The sequence below is a fragment of the Zootoca vivipara genome, chromosome 1 (genome assembly GCF_965207765.1).
Source record: "Zootoca vivipara chromosome 1, rZooViv2.hap1.1, whole genome shotgun sequence".
Classification (NCBI taxonomy): Eukaryota; Metazoa; Chordata; class Lepidosauria; order Squamata; family Lacertidae; genus Zootoca; species Zootoca vivipara.
In genome coordinates, this window is record NC_142582.1 from 17,651,532 (window position 1) to 17,673,062 (window position 21,531).

Sequence of the window (21,531 nt, forward strand, 5' to 3'; positions counted from 1 at the left end):
GAGCTCTTTCGGACATGAAAGTGAATGGGAAGCCCTTCCTTGTGAGTGTGCCAAAAAGAAAAAAGAAAATTCACCTCTCTGTGGATTAGGCAGCACGATTCTGTAACACACACCACATAAAGATAACCTGTACATATGCTCACTGTTGGAAGCAAACAGAATCTGTCAGTAACCACTGCATGGAAGAAAAATAGTTCACTTCACAGTAAAAGCCTATCTGTGGCATAATAGAAATGATATATGGTACTTGTAAAAATACATGATGGCTCGTAGGTCTAACATGACATTGTTTTAATGAGTTGAAAAGACCAAGTAAATCACTTGTGATTAGAGAAGTGTAATGGAGGCAAGTCGTACAAGGAAACTGTGATTATGAGAGAAAGGTATCTCACGTGTTTCTTGTTTAATAGACAATCTCAGGATCACTGTTCAGAAGATGTCACAAGATATTTTGAAACAAGCTGAAGAAAATAGCATGCTAGCGTTTTCCCAGGCCTGCTTAAGAGTATATTTTCCTCCATGTTCTCCTCCTGCACATGTTTGGAGCATGAGATTATGCCTGCACCTCTTCAAACATGCTAGACATCAATGATCTCTGCAGGGGCAATGCACAATGTGCCAGGGTGGCTCGATGCAAAAGAAGAGAGAGCTCTTGTGCCTTTAATAGCTGTGTAGAAAACAGAATTTCAACAGGTGTAGCTTTCACGGCACTATAGAATCACAGAATTGTAGAGCTGGAAGGGACCCCAATGGTCATCCAGTCCAACCCCCTGCAAAGCAGAAATCTCAACTAAAGCATCTATGGCAGATGGTCATTCAACTGCTGCTTAAAAAACTCCAAGAAGGAGAGTCCACACCTCCAAAAGGAGTCCATCGCACTGTCAAACAGCTCTTACTGTCAGAAAGTTCTTCCTGATGTTTAGTCAGAATCTCCTTTCTTCCAACTTGAATCCATTGGTTTGAATCCTACCCTCCAGAGCAGGAGAAAACAAGCTTGCTCCCCCTTGAGATATTTGAATATGGCTATCGTATCTCCTCTCAGTCTCCTCTTTTCCAGGCTAAATATACCAAACTGCCTCAACTGTTCCTCACAAGGCTTGATTTCCAGACCCTTTGGTCACCCACCTCTGCACACATTCCAGCTCATCAATATCCTTCTTAAACTGTGGTCCCCAGAACTGGACACAGTACTCCAGCTGTGGTCTGACCAAGGCAGAATAGAGTTGGACAATTACTTCCCATGATCCACTTGATACTTCTGTTGTTGCAGCCTAGAATAGCGTTAGCCTTTTAAAAAAAAATTTGCTGCTGCATCACACTGTTGACTCATGTTCACCTTGTGCTCTACTAAGACCCCTAGATCCTTTTCACTCGTACTACTTGCAAGCCAAGTGTCCCCCCTCTTAAAGGAGTGAGTGCCACGCCCTCTTTTCTGCACCTGGTCACCCTAGGACATACACAAATGCCTGCACAGGTGAGCTCTAATTGCTTGTTATCTACCATATGATTTGAGCCTACACGTCCTGGATTTCACACATGCACTCCATGTTCAGACATTATGCCTGTCCGTGGGCATCTGGAGGTGCCAAAATTACAGGTGAGGCAGGAAGACACATTTTCACTTTCCTACTACACGTTGGGAGGAGGTAGAGGAGAGTATCATTTGAATGCATCCCTAGATTTCTCAGGGCAATCTTGGAGGCTTCACATTTCTGAAATCCCATTGAGAACAGTTGATGCCAAGGAAGGCTGGGGGATATCAGTTTAGATAGGACAGGTGCCTCTTTTTGTTATGCTGTTTCTTCCATAGAATTTGAGGGCGGTTGCTGCTGCTGTAGCAATGCAGGGCTTACAGAAATCTTCCAAGTATTGCCAGATTTTTCTTAACTGTGCAGTTAACCCGAAGGGCTTGTAGTATTTGCGGTGCAAAGCAGAAAATCGACCATCAATTCCTGTGTGCAAAGCAGATTTATTGTAGAAAGTTTCTAGGGCGGGGGAATGAATCCAAAAAAGCAAACAGGTCTCAACAGTTCCTGTAACATTACACGCACTTCAGAACTCTGAACTACACATAATATAACTGAGACGACCGAGATGTTTCAGATCTCTGAAGTACGTGTGATGTAATTGAAACAAGAGAGGATTCCCCCCCCCAAGAGCTCTGATGTATGTGAAATGTAACTGAGCCTGTTGAGTCTTGCTTCTATCTTTCGATTGAGATCCCCCCCCCCCCGATGAAGATCTTAGATAAGGCTTGAAATGTATTGTGCTTGTTATCATGCCTTTCTGCAATGAATCTACTTTCTTCTTAATGTCAGATCGTTGGTTTTCTATTTTGTGTTGCCAGAGCCTGACCCTCTTGTCAGACTACCACAAATACTTTCATAGGGCTGCAAACCTATTTCGTTTTTAAAAGCTGATTAGCATGCTTTCTTCAGTGCATTGCCTAGCCAATGATTTTGTGAACACTTGTCTGAAATAATTAACTCAGGTACATAATGGAGAATGCAGCAAGGGACTAAGAAATAACCTGCTGGAGAAATTTTGTAGATGGATTTGTCCCCTTCACCTCAAATTGAGGGGCCGACAGCTTCCCGCATAATAATGCCTGCCCCTGCAAAGGGGTATGTGTGAGAGACATGGGTTTCCACTACTGTGGTAAACTTTGCCAGAGGCATAGATGTATGCCCAGCTGAAATTATCAGCATGCACTAAAAGGTCTGTGAAGTTTTGTGAAGGCTACCCCTTGCATGGTTTTGTCAACTGTAAACTGCTTTGAGGTTTTGTTTTTACAATCAAGCAGCATATAAATTTTATGAAGTAAAATAAAATAGATATGGTGAAGGTTGTGCCAATCTTGAGCCAAGGGCAGTGGGGAATATTCAGTTTCCTCTGCCATTTGCAGTCCGGATGGAAGTTCTGGTTGGTTCAAAGCTCACATGGTGTATGTTGGTTGTTGCTGTCATCTGTCTGTCTCAAGAGACAATGGAGTGCACCTCCAGGGGTGAAGCCAAACTGTTTTAGTTGCACCAAAGTGGCCTCCCCAGGGCACAAGCCTGGGTAGTGTGTATGGAGGTCCTGGGCTGCCTAAACAACAAGACCTACCTCTTGGCTTCACTGAAAGGAAAGCAGAGCAATATGTTTAGCACCATCTTGGCCGCAGGAGACCAAGCCCTTCAGGTTGTTGACTAAGAAAATGTTATGTTGTTCTTGTTAATTAAATTTCTATACTGCTCTTCATCTGAAGATCACAGGGTGGCTTCCAATATAAAATCACAAAAATACATACCATAATAACAGACAAAAACAGTACAAAACAACACCCAACATCTTAAAAGGCCATATATTGTTTAATTAGCCAAAGGTCTAAGAGAAGAGAAATGTTTTTGCCTGGCACATAAAGATGCAATGGCACCAGGTGAGCCTCCCTGAAGAGAGCATTCCACAATCAGGGAGCCACCACCTAAAAGACCCATTCTCAGGTTGCCACCCTCCAGGCCTCTCACACGCACAAAGAAGGGCCTCAGGTAATAATTGCAGGGTTGGGGTCGGTTCATGTGGGGAGAGGCAGTCTTTGAGGTATTGCAGCCCTGAGTTGTTAAAGGCTTTATAGATCAAAACCAGCACTTTGAATTGAGCCCAGAAAATATTTGGCAGTCAGTGAAGTTGGCCCAGGATTAGTGTTATATGCTCAAACCATCATTCCCCAGTGAGCAACCTGGCCACTGAATTCTGCACCAGCGGAAGTTTCCGAAGCATCTTCAGAGGCAGCCCTGTGTTTAATGCATTGCAGGAATCTAACCTAGAGGATACCAAAGCATAATAATAATAATAATTTATTATTTATACCCCGCCCATCTGGCCGGGTCCCCCCGGCCACTCTGAGCAGCTTCCAACACACATTAAAATACATTAAAATATCACAGATTAAAAACTTCCCTAAACAGGGCTGCCTTTAGGTATTTTCTAAACGTCAGGTAGTTGTTTATCTCTCTGACCTCTGATGGGAGGGTGTTCCACAGGGCGGGTGCCACTACCGAGAAGGCCCTCTGCCTGGTTCCCTGTAGCAATGCTTCTTGCAGTGAGGGAACTGCCAGAAGGCCCTCGGCGATGGACCTCAGTGTCCGGGCTGAACAATAGGGGGTAGAGACGCTCCTTCAGGCATACATAGACAACAAAGCTATTCCTCTTCAGATAAGGACACAGCTGGGCCACCAGTCAAAGTTGATGGAAGCCGCCAAGGCCACTTGAACCTCAAGCGACAGCAGTGGATCCAGGAGTACCCCCAGAATGAGAACCCACTCCTTCAGAGGGAGTGTGACCCCCATCAAGAGCAGGTAGCCTCCCAGCCATCCAGTCTGGGGAACCAACTACTAACAGTCCCTTATAGTCTCACCAGAATTGATCTTAAGCCTCTTGGTCTTAACCCAGTCCACTGGATGAGACCTGGCATTCAGCAACAGCAGCCACAGTCCCGAGGGCTGGCTAATAGGACAACCGAAACTCCCCATGTTGGAGGAGGGGCTGGCACAAGGCACAGTCACTAACTGCCTGTACCATGTGCCCCATACCAAGCCTGCCCCGCCTCCCACACCATACCTCCCTGAACTGCTGCGGTCGGGGGCTCCCCTGCTCTCCCCAGCTCCTCTCTCCCCACTTTCCTGCCAGTAAATATACAACAACAATAAGTTGATGTCCCTCCCTTTCATGACACCCCAAATCATCTGCCTGGGGTAGTCACCTCACTCTACCTAATAGTTGGGCCAGCCCTGTGGGACGGAGATTTCATACATAAATAGATAATAAAAACTGATGATGTCATTCAGTTTATTGCGCTGATTTTTGTTGCTGCGCAGCATAGACGGTTTTGAAAATAGAAAAAGGGACTCTTTATATCACTGGTTAAATGCATAAAGGGGGGGGGTTGCATTTTCTAAGCTAAATAAAAAAATTCCTTCAGTAGCACCTTAAAGACCAACTAAGTTTTTATTTTGGTATGAGCTTTCGTGTGCATGCAGAAGTGTGCATGCACACGAAAGCTCATACCAAAATAAAAACTTAGTTGGTCTTTAAGGTGCTACTGAAGGAATTTTTTTATTTTACTTCGACCCAGACCAACACGGCTACCTACCTGTAACCATTTTCTAAGCTGATAGGGACCCAGTAACTCCATTCTGTGTAGGAATGTACCACTAGGTGGTGCTATCACAGAGCAAAGAATTACTTTGAGAAGGATGGCCTCTACAAAATATATTTTCTAAATCAGGGGTGGCCAACTCTCGAGAGACTGCGATCTACTTTCAGAATTAAAAACTGGCAGTGATCTACCCCTGTTTTGGTTGATCTTTTTAGGGAGGAGAAAAGCCACGTTTTTAGGGGTTATAGAAAAAGCTTTGGGGGGGGGTTCTGTTTTGGGGGGGTTAAAGGCAAGGGACAAAGGGGTATAGTCACTCACAGAAAGATCGCTATGGATCAAAACAGCAGCCAGAGAAAGCTCCGTCTTCCCTTCCAGAGATCATACAACAATGGAGGGCGGGGCGAGGGGGCATGGCAGGAATCAGTTTTAGAGATGCTAAGGAAAGAGAGCCAGAGATCGACCGCTATCTACCAAAACCTCACAGGGATCTACCAGTAGATCACGATCAACCTGTTGGACATCCCTGTTCTAAATATTGTTCTGGATAGGTGTTTGGGTTTTTTTAAAGTACTCCCTACCATGTTGACATCATCACAGAAAACATTTTGTTTGATTGTGGGTATATTATTTACAGTGCACGTTTACTCACTCGATTCAGTGAGATTTGCTCCAAGATTAGTGTTTACAGGCCTGCAGTCTTACAATAGCAGAACTGAAGCAGCAATAAACCAAATTAAAAAGGCAAACTCACTCTGTTAATTTAAGATTCTAATGTGACTATCTCTACAATAACATTAAACATGTTAGTTCTAGGAGCCCATCATTCATTTATTTCTGTCAATGTTTTGAAATGTAAGGGAGAAGATGGTGTTTCAATTGTTGCAAAAAAAAAAAATTGCAACACATAGTTCCTCGTGAACAAGAAGCAATTGCCCTGCTTTTGGGTCGGTTGCATCCTTTTCTGGTCCTAAGCTCTAAGGATATGCAGGTGAGTAAAACAGAGTGAACTACAGCAGAGCTACCTCTCCTGGGATTTCCACACTGATTTGAAGATCCTTTCTGGGCTAGGATGCACATTTATTTAAAGCTTCTCCCAGAGAATCTTGGGAACTGTAGTTTCCTGAGGGCCTGGAGAAGTATGGCTCTATCAGGGGGATACTACAATTCCTGAGATTCTTTAGGGGAAAGAAATGTGCTTTCACTATGCATTGGAAGTCCTTTAGTTGTATTGTGTGGATCTGACCCCAGTCTGAAGCAGGGATATTTTTAGCTTGATACACCACAGGCACCACAGGTGCTTGCATTTATCATGACCAGATGAATGTAACAGATGAGCAGGAAAGAAAGCAACAGTAATCACTCTAGGTCTGAACTTGGTTCCCAGGGGAAAGGGATAGGATGTTTCACAGCTGAAAACATACCACTGTGCAGCACAAATTAGAACAGAACTGTGTGCTAATTCATCAGCATGTGAAAAGAGTTCTAATGCATGAGGGTGGGATGCAGGTAGCGCTGTGGTCTAAACCACTGAGCCTCTTGGGCTTGCCAATCAGAAGGTCAGCGGTTCGCATCCCCACGACAGAGTGAGCTCCCGTTGTTCTGTCCCAACTCCTGCCAATCTAGCAGTTCGAAAGCACACCAGTGGCAGTAGATAAATAGGTACCTCTGCGGTGGGAAGGTAAACAGCGTTTCTGTGCGCTCTGGTTTCCGTCACGGTGCCCCATTGCGCCAGAAGTGGTTTAGTCCTGCTGGCCACATGACCCAGAAAGCTGTCTGTGTACAAACGCCGGCTCCCTTGGCCTGAAAGCAAGATGAGCACCACAACCTCATAGTCACCTTTGACCTGAGTCCTTTACCATTTACCTTTTTTAATGCATGAGGGAAAAAGTCTAGTTAGCCCTACATTCTGTTTCCACCAATGGTCAGAGTGATGCCCCTGGGAAGCTTACGGCCTGATGAAAAAGAGGACAGAGCTCCTGCACATTTAACAGTTATGTAATAGAGGGAATTTCAGCAGGTCATGCAAGCTGCAGCTGCCAAAATTCCCTCTTCTGCACAAATATTAAGGGGGCAGGAGTCCTGTCCATCTTTGCATTGGGCCACCCTTGCAGGCTGTAAAGGCAACAGTGTTAAAGTTGTTAGGTTGCAATCAGTGGTGCAGCTAAGTAATTTTAGACCTATGGCTTAAATGGGGGGGGGGAGGTTTTACAACTGTGTCTACGATTTTGATATATTAAAGCAAAAAAAGCAAAGCAAAATGCAGCTTGCCAACCCTGATGTAGAAAAAGAAATACTCTGAGCATGTGCAGTCTTGCCATTTAAACTCACTTAAATCATAACACCATCTGTTTGCAAGTGCCCCTATCACCTGCCATTCTCTGGGTCCCCTTTTGGGCTTCCCCTGGGCTTGCAGGTTCCTGGGCTTCATGTCTGAGTTCCAGCCCTAGAGACCAACCAAGAGACCGCCTCTTAACCCTGCAGGAGACTAAGCCGTAGCAACTTCTCCAGTCCTGCCCACCCAGGGGCGGAGGAAGGGGGTGCGGTGAGGGCGGACTGCCCTGGTTGTCACCACTGAGGGGGGTGACAAAATGTCAGGCGGCACTCACCGTGGGGCCTGCAGCACCCCCAAGCCACGCGTCTCTCCTGGGAGTGACACGGTGGCTTGGGTGCCCGCAGGCTCCACACTGCCCCAAACGGTCCGCCCGCTGCCTCCCCCTAAGCTGTAGGGCAGCTGAGGGGGAGGAGGCAGGCAGACTCCTCGGAGGCTCCCCAGAGCATCCTGCCACAGCTGGCCCCACCCCGCAAGTGGCTGGCCCCGCTCCTGGGCGCAGGCATGCGTGCCACCCCAGGCACCCAATCGGCTTGCTCCACTGCTGTGCCCACCCACCCTTTCACCGCCTATTCTGCAAGCAGGATCTCAGAAGTGCTGTGTTGCTGCAAATGGAAGAGGTATCAATAAGCGGGAGAAGGAAATCTTGAAGGACTGTGGCCTATTCGTAATTATTATTTTTCTGTTAAGGTTTAATGCAGCTTTCCCCAGCCTGGTATCACTCCCATTATGCCTGGCTATGCTGACTGGGACGTGGGTGGTGCTGTGGTCTAAACCAGTGTTTCTCAACCAGTGTGCCTCCAGATGTTTTGGGACTACAACTCCCATCATCCCTAGCTAGCAAGACCAGTGGTCAGGAATGATGGGAGTTGTAGTCCCAAAACATCTGGAGGCACACTGGTTGAGAAACACTGGTCTAAACCACAGAGCCCAGGGCGGTTTGAATCCCCGCGATGGGGTGAGCTCCCGTTGCTCGGTCCCAGCTCCTGCCAACCTAGCAGTTCAAAAGCACATCAAAGTGCAAGTAGATAAATAGGTACCGTTACAGCGGGAAGGTAAATGGTGTTTCCGTGTGCTGCTCTGGTTCACCAGAAGCAGCTTCGTCATGCTGGCCACATGACCTGGAAGCTGTACGCCGGCTCCCATGGCCAATAAAGCAAGATGAGCTCCACAACCCCAGAGTCATCCATGACTGGACCTGATGGTCAGGGGTCCCTTTACCTTTATGCTGACTGGGGCTGATGGAACTTCTTGTCTAAAACATCTGGAGGGCACTGAGTTGGGGAAGGCTGATTTAACAGCATCTTCTTTAGCAAATGGCACTTTCGGAGATATCACAGATTGTTCGGGGTTTTTTTTTTACTGTGCCACTTGAATTCCAATCTCAACGTGATTGATGTATGTACAGAATTTATTCCGTGGCCTGATACGCATCATATACATTCATTTAAACGTAATATGCTTCCACTTAAGTTTATGCTTCTCTCTCTTTTTTTATTTCCATGAATAATCAAAGCGGGGCGGGGGGAAATGACTCCAAAGCTATTTACAGTTTATTAATTCTGCTCATGATAAAATGGAATGGAGGTTTGGAATTGCATGCTTTCTTGGCTGAAAGATAACTGCAGACTCCCCCCCCCCCACTTACCCCCAATATAATGGACCGGTAACAAAGCTATTACAATGATAACGTCTCCATTTATAGATAAATCAAAATGTATATTTTCCAAGAATTGAGTAAAGTTAATTGAAAGTCTATAGTGCCTGCCTTAGAACTTTAAGGGCTTTTCTTGCTTCTACATGTCTGGCCCATATGATAAAAAGCTTGTAAAAATTAATTGTATTTTGCCGTGTTGCCAATGCTTTGTGCACAAAGAGCAGGTCTTAAACCACAGATGGGCAAAGGAACATTTGTGAACTACACTGGTCTACAGATGTGGGACATTAGTGAACTTGATTAAATATAGATTAACTGGGTCTGGGATTATATGAAGTTTTTATTACACTTAGTGGGCTTTCAATGGGCCTCCCTTCAAACTCAAGGTTGAGTTGGATGACCAGTTGTTTTCCATCATGTAGTGCCTTTTTTTAGTGCAGTGCATCACATGTTTGCTCAGAAGAAAATCCCCCTGGCTTTTGGTGGGCTTACTCCCAGGAGAAGTGTGCACAGGGTTGCAGTGATTATCCTTTACCTCACAACTGGCAGGAACTGAGCTGAACTGGAAAACAGCTGATGTTCACAGTTAAAATCTCTCAAGCAATAATTCCTGCAGAGAGAAATTGGGAAAATCCCCTCCATGCGCCAAGAGGCTAGGGGAGAGTATCTAGGGCTACCAGGATGAAACATTGGAGAATGTGGTCCTCCCATTGATTTGTTATCTAGTCCAGTGGTTCCCAACAGGTGGTCCGGGGACCCCCAGGGGTCCGTGAGCTATGCCAGAGGGGTCCGCAAGATGCTATTAGAATAAAAAATATATTAAATATATTTTGTATGATAACTGATTTTTTGTTTTGGCCGCTTCCTGCATGAGCAGAGTCTAGCGCAAAACTAGAATTAGATAGAGGCAGTAGTTCTGCTGTATGCCGTTAGGTGGCGCTTTACAAACACTACTGTTTTGCAAAGAGGCAGCGCACGCATTCTACTAACGCTCACCTCCCCAAGATGCTTTGCGCGTGTTGGCTTCATTTGTGCGCTACTGCGCAGGTACCCTGTCTTCTCCATTCCCCTCCCTGGCGCGCGCTGCCTCTTTGCAAAACAGTAGTGTTTGTAAACAAAGTGTTGTTTTTCGCGGAAGCTACAGTTCGCGTAGTTAAAAATGGACCGTTGGTTAAAAAGTGGTTCGTTAAAACGACAATGGCCTACAGATGAAGAGGAAGATAATGCATTTGATGTTCAAGCAAGTCAGTGACTCTCGAACCGATCTTGTCAGTGTCCATTGAACCTAAATCGTCGGCGTCCCTTGAACCTAACCCTTCCAAGATCAGTGTTAGGCTTACTGGAAAAAATTAGATTAGGAATTAGGAATTAGATTTAGGATTAGGAATTAATGGGGGTCCTTGTCACAATAGCGGCTCGATGAGGGGTCCTCGAGAAAATTTTGTTGGGAAACCCTGATCTAGTCTGTCTGTAAGAAGGTTTGTTGGCACAGGAAAGGTAGCCTTGGACTGTGATTAGTGTTGTTTTTAAGTATGCTATTCAGTTCTTTCCAAAAGATGACATGAGCATGCGTTTCCGTGTCAAGGCCCTGAGCCCTCCCCCATTTGTTGAATAATGAAACACATGGACATCAGTATTTTAGGTTGATGGGCAAATTAAGGCCACAACTTTATCGGTTACAGAATGTGAGTGGTATTGGCTTAGGCATTGGAATTGAACCGGCTTTATCTGACTCCTACGCCGTGCAGGTAGTCTAGTAAGGATCAACCACCCTTTGTGGTTTTAGATTTTGATTTTATTCTGTGAACCACCCTGAGACTTCCGGGTATAGGGCGGTATATAAATTCAATAAATAACAACAATAATAATAAGGCCGCTCCACTTCCCTGTGGGGCGATGTTGTGGGCAGGCCATGCGCTCTCCCCGTGCATAGCGGGGGCGTGGCAATGCCACTGCGTCATAGGGGAGTCCCGGCCGCGCCACGCCCCTGGCTGACCAATCCAGTTGGCTGGGGGCATGGCTTACCGTAATTTAAGCAGCTGCTTAAATTAAATTAAATTAAACCCTGGGGGTGCTCCCAGTTCATGTACATCAGGCTTCCCCAAATTAAGACCCACAGGCCAGATGCAGTCTGCAAGGCTCATTTATGCGGCCCCCGACAACCCCTGCCACTCGTTGCCGCCGTCTGCTCTCACCGGCGCGGCGTGACGCAGCTGCCCACTTCCAGGTCGGAAAGGTGCCGGAAATAGCTTGAGCGAATGCGCAAGCGTCATTTCCGGCGCACTTCCGACGTGGAAGTGGGCAGCCGTGCCGTGCCGTGCCAGTGAGAGCGGGCGGCGGGAGTTGCAGGGGGCCACATAAATGAGCCTCGCAGGCCGCATCTGGCCCACAGGCCTTAGTTTGGGAAAGCCTGAATTAATTTGTGTGTCATAGGCATGTATGGCTGTACAATACTGCTGCTGCTAAGGCTCCGAGAAGCCACCCTCTCTGGTATGGTAGCATATAGAGAAGGAAATAGATATGGTGGGTCAGGCCTAAGCTTTATGGCAAGGGTGACTAACCTGGTGTGATGGCGACAGGTTAGCCACCCTGCTCTAGTCTGAAATCATCCTCTTCTTGAAATGTGTACAGAGGGCAAAGGCAAGACAATGCTTATTGGTGATATCCAGCTATGCACATCAACATAGAATCGTAAAATTAGAAGGGACTCTGAGAATCATCAAGTCCAACCCCTTGTGAGGCAGGAATCTCAGTGAAAGCATCCATGACGGATGGCCATCCAACCAACCCGTGCTTAAGGACCTCCAAGGTAGGAGAGTCCACAAACCTCCCAAGGGAGACCTTTCCACTGTCGAACAGCTCTTACTGTCAAAAAGTTATTCCTGATGTGTAGTCAGAATTTCCTTTCTTGTAACTTGGTTCTAGTCCAGGTATCCCCAAACTTCGGCCCTCCAGATGTTTTGGCCTACAGCTCCCATGATCCCTAGCTAACAGGACCAGTGGTCGGGGAAGATGGGAATTGTAGTCCAAAACATCTGGAGGGCCGAAGTTTGGGGATGCCTGTTCTAGTCCTACCCTCCAGAGCAGGAGAAAACAAGTTTGGTACATCTTCTGTGTGACAGTCCTTAAGATACAGTGGAACCTCGGTTTTCAATCGTCTCGGAAGTCGAACGTTTTGGTTTTCGAACACCGAAAACCTGGAAGTAACTACTTTGGTTTTCAAACATTTCAGAAGTCGAACGGTCTTTCGGAACGGATTACATTCGAAAACCAAGGTTCCACTGTATTTGAAGATGGCGATCATATTTCCTCAGTATAATTGGGTTATACTGACTTTACTGTTTTGTATTGTATTGTGAACTGCTCCTGGAAGCTGTTTGGCTGAAGGGTATTATTATTATTATTATTATTATTATTATTATTATTTTATTCCATGTTTGTATGCTACCTTTCCATTAAAAATCAGAGCTCAAAGCTACTTACAGCCAATTTTTGGAGTGGCCTTACAGTCCCTCTCAGAAGGGAGGCTGACCATTGGATAGTTCAGTTGGTTAGCGCATGGTGCTGATAATGCCAAGGTTGCAGGTTCAATCCCCATATGGGACAGCTGCATATACCAGCATTGCAGGGGGCTGGACTAGATGATCCTCAGGGTCCCTTCCAACTCTACAATTCTATGATTCTAAGGGACTTTCTCACCCAGTGCAGGCAAACAAGGCTCTTCTTGACTGTGGTTTTCCTCCTAGTGGAATAAAAAGAAAGATAGTCATTGTAGGGATAAATAAGTGAATGTCAGGTTTCCCCCATCTCCAACAAGGATGCAAAATAATTATCTCAACAGTCCATTTTACCCTAAATGCATTCAAAATTGCTGTCAGCTTTAAGACTGTGGCAAATGTGTTCAGTAGAAAGACATTCCTTTAGTATTAATTTTTGGACTGACAGAGAGAAACAACTGATTACCGTTCATTTAAATTTAGGAACTTTTAAAAGGGTGCTGCTTGTATCCATTGGCTAGCTTTGAAAGCAAGACAAGAGGAAAACCTGTGTAGTTTGCACAATTCACAAATGTGAGCTGGGCTGCTAGACGTACCATCTAATGCATGCATCTAAATTTGCTACTCTGACATCCGAAGATATACCGTATTTTGTCCATGTATAACACACCCCTGTGTATAAGAGGCCCCCTATTTGGGGGGACTCCAAATTAGGAAAATGGGAGGTGATTGCCCAGAGTTGTTGAGCTTTTTGGGGGGAGGATTGCCCAGAGTTGTTGAGCTTTCCTTATCAGAAGCCGCCAATCACCCGCCCAATTGCCACAGCAACAGTAAATCAACACCAGCCATTGCCGCAGCCACCAATAACACGCCAAATAGCCGCTGACAATATCCAGGTCGCGGCAGCAACCAATCCCATCCCCCCCCCCGATGAACTATCCATGTAGAAGACGACCCCCCCCCCCTTTGTCATAATTTCAGAAGAATAAACCTTGTCTTATACAGGGGAAAGTACAGTATATATATGACAACGGAATTATTAATTCTTCCTCTTGGAACTTGCTCCTTTTTTGTGCTGCCCTATATACTTGATTCCCTAACTAAAGCACTTCGTATAGGAGCCTTGTAATAAATTCAGTTTCAATTCAATAAATGTCTGCGCTATCAAAATATTTCATTGTTTCAGCTGCTGCCTATGTAGTAAAATGTGATTTTTTTCCTGGGAAACCTAGGGGGAAACGCTGGCAGCTTAAACATTTGGTATGTTTGTGATTGTGAGTGTATATGTATGTGCATAGATGTAAAATTTCCTAGTGAAGCATAAAGCAATGATGCCTAGAATATTAATTGCCATGTCTGTCTTGATTTTATTTATATTCTCAATTCGGTGTTTTCTATGAGGATAGTGGTGGTGCTGGCCGTGCTCTGATTTTGTACTTTGCTTTGACAAGGTCCACCTTCAGTGCCCCTTCACCACACAGCAAGCTCCAAAGGTCAGTGGTCTTCTGAATGTGCATGCCTGCTTTCCTGTTAGTGAGTTTGGGATTTTGTTCCCTTTGTTGTTGTTGTTATTTATTCCGTAAAAATTGTATACCGCTTTAAGGAGCGTCTCCAACCTCACCGTTCAGCCCAGACACTGAGGTCCAACTCCGAGGGCCTTCTGGTGGTTCCCTCACTGTTGGAAGCGAAGTTACAGGGAACCAGGCAGAGGGCCTTATCGGTGGTGGCACCTGCCCTGTGAAACACCCTCCCATCAGATGTCAAGGAAATAAACAACTGACTTTTACAAGACATCTGAAGGCAGCCCTGTTTAGGGAAGTTTTTAATGACTGATGTTTTAATGTATTTTTAATCTTTGTTGGAAGCCACCCAGAGTGGCTGGGGAAACCCAGCCAGATGGGAAGGGTTGTTGTTGTTTAGTCGTTTAGTCGTGACCCCATGGACCAGAGCACGCCAGGCACTTCTGTCTTGCACTGCCTCCCGCAGTTTGGTCAAACTCATGTTCGTAGCTTCGAGAACACTGTCCAACCATCTCGTCCTCTGTCGTCCCCTTCTCCTTGTGCCCTCAATCTTTCCCAACATCAGGGTCTTTTCCAGGGAGTCTTCTCTTCTCATGAGGTGGCCAAAGTATTGGAGCCTCAGCTTCACAATCTGTACTTCCAGTGAGCACTCAGGGCTGATTTCCTTCAGAATGGATAGGTTTGATCTTCTTGCAGTCCATGGGACTCTCAAGAGTCTCCTCCAGCACCATAATTCAACACACGCATGCACACACACACACACACACACAAATTTTATTCTTTGGCAAATGCTCAAAACTGAGTAGCCTCAGCAGAGAACTTCATGGTTGGGTACTTTGGGGAGCAACTAATTAAAGGGGTAGTAACCAGACCTTCCAAGTGTCCCTATTTTCCAGGGATGCCCCTGATTTAGAGAAGCTTGTCCCGGTTTCTGATTTGATCCCAGAATGTCCCTTTTACTTAGGACGTCCCTACTTTCCCTGGAGAAATGTTGGAGGGTATGGAGATATCCGATCCCTGAGCCGTCTGAAGGCAATCCTGCATAGGGAAGTTTTTTTTTAATGTTCAATGTATTATTATGTTTTTATACATGTTGGAAGCTGCCCAGAGTGGCTGTGGCAACTCAGTAAGATGTGTGGGATACAAGCAGTAAAATTCTCATTATGGAATGGGCCGTCCATGTTTTCATTGGAGAAATGTTGGAGGGTATTCCCCCTCCAAACTGTACGCTTCTGGAATGGAATCTTTTTGTTTGTCTAGTATCTAATTTAGATTATATAAGGGGAAAACTGCTCGCCAGCATGAACCTAAAGGCTACTTCAGAAATAAGAATCGATAGCCAACCTCAGTGGTTTCCTGGCTTTAAAACAATGATAGCCTGAAAGATCATATATCTCCTTATATGACCTGCCTGGGTGCTAAGTTCCACTTTCCATCAATATCATTGGTGCATTGGTGGTGATATATATGAGAGAGAGAGAGAGAGAGAGAGAGAGAGAGAGAGAGAGAGAGAGACTTTTCTGTGGCTGCTGCCTTATTTTGGAATTCCCTCCCAGGAGTGGTTAGGCTGGCTGCTTCTTTGTTATCCTTCTGCCAGCTGGCTAAGACCTTCCTATTCAGACAAGCCTTTCAAAACTAAGGTACAGGTGATTCTGATCACAGGGCTGCTGTCAGGCCAATTGTATTTTTAACTGGTTTGTTTTTATTGCTCTGTATTTTACGACATTTTTAAATGTTGTAAACAGCCTTGAATTCCAACTTGGAAGAAATGTGGGCTAGGTAAAGGTAAAGGGACCCCTGCCCATTAGGTCCAGTCGTGACCGACTCTGGAGTTGCGGCGCTCATCTCGCATTATTGGCCGAGGGAGCCGGCGTACAGCTTCCAGGTCATGTGGCTAGCATGACAAAGCCGCTTCTGACAAACCAGAGCAGCACACGGAAACGCCGTTTACCTTCCTGCCAGAGCGGTACCTATTTATCTACTTGCACTTTGACATGCTTTCGAACTGCTAGGTGGGCAGGAGCTGGTACCGAGCAACGGAAGCTCACCCCGTCGCAGGGATTCGAACTGCCGACCTTCTGATCAGCAAGCCCTAGGCTCTGTGGTTTAACCCACAGTGCCACCTGGGTCCCTTAAAGGTAAAGGGACCCCTGACCATTAGGTCCAGTCGTGACTGACTCTGGGGTTGAGGTAAAGGTAAAGGTAAACTTGGGAGAAATGTGGGCTATAAAGATACTCAACAACAACAACAACAACAACAACAACAACAACAACAACAAACTCTGATAAATCAGAGAAATTGTTCTCCCCACCCTGGTTACTTAGGCCACAGTAAAAGCAGTTCTCTTGGATAGAGAAATATTTTTGCAGAGTTCCCAAATGTCTTTAAAATGTATCAACAGCTGTTTCTGGAATTTTTTTTTCCTGGTCTCTGTATCAACTACTGCCAAATTAATTTGGCCTTAGTTATGAAGGAGATTTTGAAAGAGTGGTTGGATCAACAATCTCAGCTATTCATCATAGTTGTTCTGTATCAGGTCTTCTTAAGGATGGGTTGGCAACACGTGTGGACTAAGCAGCAACAGCCTTAATGTGTTTTATTCGTTATCTTTTTGCAAGCTATTCCATTTAGAATCTAAAGTGTTTCCGGTGTATATATAGGCACTTTAGCCTCTATCACGCAACATATATTATGCTAGTGTCTATAAAAGTTAAGCTGTTCTCCTCCTGGGATTTCAGCGGCAAGCTTTGCAGTTAAGTAGCAAAATTAGAATATCTGCTCTTTTGCAAACTCCACTCCTCTCAGAAAAGAGCAGAACACGTAATAATATGTCTTGTTTCTTGAGTAAAAGGTTGAAGAATCTGAACCTTAAATGTAGAAAAAAGCACCAGCTTTTAGCAACTTCCTTTCTGTCTTGTTTTTTGAAAAAAATAATCGTATTGTTCTTGTGTGCTATATGAAAGTACCATTGCAAATACTCCTAGAACAAAATGTGGCGTAGAAGCACTCGTCAACAAACCCACTGAAATAAAGGAGAGTTGCACAACAGCACAGTTGATGGTGGGTACGGTATATTTGTGAAATCTGTGCAAGATTGAGGAATGCACCCAATTATTTGCATAACATGCTCCAGGTATGTTATGGTACCTGGAGTACCTGGCAAATGGGGCAACTGTAAAGGTAAGGTAAAGGTAAAGGAACCCTGGACGGTTAAGTCCAGTCAAAGGCGACTATGGGGGTTGCAACACTCATCTCGCTTTCAGGCCGAGGGAGCCGGCGTTTGTCCACAGACAGCTTTCCGGTTCATGTAGCCAGCATGACTAAGCCACTTCTGGCACAATGGGACGCCATGACGGAAACCAGAGCGCACGGAAACACCGTTTACCTTCCCGCCGCAGCAGTACCTATTTATCTACTTGCACTGGAATGCTTTTGATTTGCTAGGTTGGCAGGAGCTGGGACAGAGCAATGGGAGCTCACTCCGTTGCAGGGATTTGAACCGCCGACCTTCCGATCGGCAAGCCCAAAGAGGCTCAGTGGTTTAGACCACAGGGCCACCCGCGTCCCTGCAATTGTATATGTGTCTTCTTGGGGAAAGGCCCATTGAGTTAAAGTGGCCTAAGTGAAGCCACAAGCACTATAAATGATTTTATACATTAGCAAAATTGTGTGTGAGTGTGTGTGTGTGTGTGTGTGTGTTTTAACTCATGTTATGCACAGTTTGCACCCGATCTTCTACATTTTTGGCATGATACTTCCACAAATTATATAGATTCCTCTATAGATCCCTTCTCTTGCTTACACATTAGCCAAAAAAGGAAGAGTTCTGGCCGCAAACCTTTAAACCAAAGGGGTGAAAAAATAATTTAAAAGTATCTTCTTTAAAACGTGTGCTGACAATAAAAAGCAATAATTCTGTGGAGAGCAGAGGTTGGGGATAGGTATTGGCTATCTAAACCAACTAAGAAATTATTAGTTCCCAGATGTTGGAACAAAAGGAAGCATTTTTTCCCGGTCTACCCAATTGCCTGGTTTTTTTTATATATAAAAAAAACAAGCCAGCAAACAACCGAACATGAATGGTGATCCACTGTTGTCCTTGAAATCTCTATATTTTGAGTTACAAAAGTGCTTACCAGCAATGAAAGTGAGAATATCAAATGTCCTTTCAGTATAACACAGCCACTATGCTAATTGAATTTTCTTTCTGGGTGATTACTTACATTTTAAACATGGACTCTGGTTTTGTTTATTTAATATTTCCTCTTTCCAGTTATATACCATTGGCTGTGATTTTTGGACTAAAGAAGACTGTTCAGAATTAACATGCTTTCTGTAAAGCGGGGTGGGGACAGGAGTTGCTGCAAACAAGGCACTTTTAACATCTGAAAGAAGTGTTAACACTTTATTTACATTTAAATTAAAATGGAAACTTATTTGTGTGTTACGTTTCTGAAAGGTGTGTGGCACATCTGCAGAGGCCTATTGTTTATTCATGCTGTAAATCCTTTGAAATGTGTTAAAATGCTTCCCACTCATTATAAAAATCCTGCCACCCATGGATTAGGACTTTGATGTCACCAATCCTGCTTCAAAGGGTTCTTTTCAATGCTATTAATCACAGTTTAGCCTCTGAAGATATGTAGCCAGAGAAAACATTTGGACATCTTGTGCTCCACTCACTTAAAAACTTTGAAATGTATCTGGAATGGTTTGCACATGCCTGGTCCACATCACTTCCTTTCTTCCTCTCCAAGGTTTTATTTTTTAAAAATCTCCCTCCCAGCCGCCCCACCCAATCCTCCCTCCCTCTCTCTCTCTCTCTCTCTCTCTCTCTCTCTCTCTCTCTCTCTCTCTCTATATATATATATATATATATATATATATAGTTGTCAACCAAAGCTGGCCACTCCACTTTTCAGTCCCCTTCATTTCAAGAAGAAAAACTTACGCACATACTTAATCTTCCTCTTTGAAACCAATGGGATTCTAAAGTGTTTAACTTGGGCTGGATCAGGCCCATTATTGTTAACCGATTAGTCAAGGCGGCCTTTGAAATCATAGCCCCAGAAGGTCATGAAGTTCAAGCTTCTTATCCCACCCCAAGGCGCATTCTCCACAGGTCAACCCCCCCTATGGGTTAATCTACACCATCCAGATTAGATCGTGCTACAATGGGAAAGCCACTTACATATGAAGAGCAAGCAAAGTTTTAATGTCAGAAAATCAATGATGGTTTTATCATGTTCTCATAACCTTTGAGTCAGAGGTGGCGCCTAAGTGCATCAGAGATCTTGAGAATCCATGCGCAGTGGATTCTGAGCAGTGCATGCAAGCAGTGCAGGAGCGATCAGTCATTTATTATCTAGACTTCTGCTCTCCTCCTTAGGTTCAATTTATATTCTCCGATGCTTATCAAGCCAAGATGCAGCAGCTCCCATGGACTGTGTACTTCAGTTTTCACCCATGGTTACAAGAATTATTCCATGTAGGGAGAAAAGAAGCCCAAAATGGTAGCCATATGACTCAAGGTCTTAAAGCAGTCTCAGTATAAGGAGATGTCGAGAATGAAGCTTGCAGCAAGCCCAAAGAGCCAAGGCAGGCTTCCATATAACAAAAACAGCCCTGAGCTAAGCGTTCACCAAACCAGGATCTCTGCAGTTACTTAATGGAGCTGAACGGAAGACATGACCCAGGGTTGGGGTTAGGATTCAGCAGGTATGAGGCACTGCCCTTTTGACAAAGAAAGGACACAGGTTCTGGATCTGCTATTTATACCAGGACTGATGGGTCCAGGCAGGGGTCAGCAAGGTTTACCTTGCCTGGGCCGGTTCACTCCAACAGAGATCCCTCCGTGGGCCAGATCACACACACACACACGATTTCCGGTGTCTGCTTCTGTGCAGAAGCGATTTCTAGCATCTGCACAGATGCGATTTCCGGCGCCGCAGAAGTGATTCCCTGCTCCGCATAGCGCCGGTTTACCACAGCGTGCAGGAACTCGCCAAGAGGGCGGCTCAGTTCGGGAGTTGCTCGTGGGCCGGTTAAACGACCCTCGTGGGCCGCTTATGGCCCATGGGCCTTAGGTTGCCTACACCTGGTCCAGAGGCTAAAAACTTCCTCCAGATTGATCAACTGTGGCCTTAATCCCAGACTCCACTGTAGTGATGGTTCACATCTTTGCCTGAAGAGGACTTTGGCTTCTGAGAAAACACTTCCAACAAGCCTACTTGGTTAGGTCCCAGCCCCAGCTCCTCCTGAACTGCAATATGCCGATTCTAGCAATCCTACAGGTATAATCTTCACACACATACCAATAGATGGGGCTCAGGGCTTAGGATCACACCTGCTTGGCCTGCTTCTGACCGCCATACATTCAAGATGCGTTCTACACCTGCATGCATATGCACAATCCTCATCCCGTGACAATTGAGAGTTAAGCACCAATAACACATAGAGAGTATATGGGTGTTTTGCCTGAACTTGCATAGGCCTTTTGGGGTTGCTGTAGGTCCTCTTTTTCATGATGAGAGTCGTCATAGACATCCAGTGCTGGATTTACGTATAAGCTAAACAAGCTGTAGCTTAGGTCCCCACTCTCTTGGGAGCCCAAAAAAAATTAAAGAAAAAAATAAACTGGGTGTACATTTCCAAAATATAAGATGGGGGGGGGGGAATAAAACCTACATACAGCAACAGTGTTTTGTGTTTTGTAGGCTCCTATGATATACAGTGGTACCTCGGTTTATGAACACAATTGGTTCCGGAAGTCTGTTCATAAACTGAAGCGTTCATAAACTGAAGCGAACTTTCCCATTGAAAGTAATGGAAAGTGGATTAATCTGTTCCAGGCGGTCCACGGAGTACTTAAACTGAAGCGTTCATAAACTGAAGTGAACTTTCCCATTGAAAGTAATGGAAAGTGGATTAATCCGTTCCAGATGGGTCCGCAGCATTCGTAAACCGAAAATTTGTAAACCGAGGTGTTCGTAAACCGAGGTTCCACTGTACATATTTTGTTATGCGCAAATGGCTTTAGATACCTATTAGGTCCATAAATTACCATATAGCATATATTCAACACCAAAAAAGCAACAATTTGTTGTTGACAAAGGACAGCTGGACATATCAAGGGCCCCATGACCTTCGGTAGCTTAGGGCCTCATCAAACCTAAATGCAGCCCTGTAGACATCCATAGTCGGCATATGTGTCCTCTTTTTTGCTCTTCGAAATATGGCAACCCTACTGGGGAAATGGCATGTTGGAGTTTTTGCAGAGAGTGCAATCCTATACCAGCCCCTTAGAGGTGGTATACATACCGTGTTTCTCCTAAAATAAGACAGGCCTTAAAAATAAGCCATGGCAAGCTTTTCATGAGTAGAATGAATA

At 45.1% G+C, this 21,531-nt stretch overlaps 1 protein-coding gene across 7 annotated transcripts in view; it reads left to right on the forward strand.

Annotated features, from left to right (window-relative positions):
* Positions 1-21,531, forward strand: part of MYO3B (myosin IIIB) — a 270,696-nt gene that overhangs the window by 147,868 nt on the left and 101,297 nt on the right. The gene's annotated exons all lie outside the window — the stretch shown is intronic.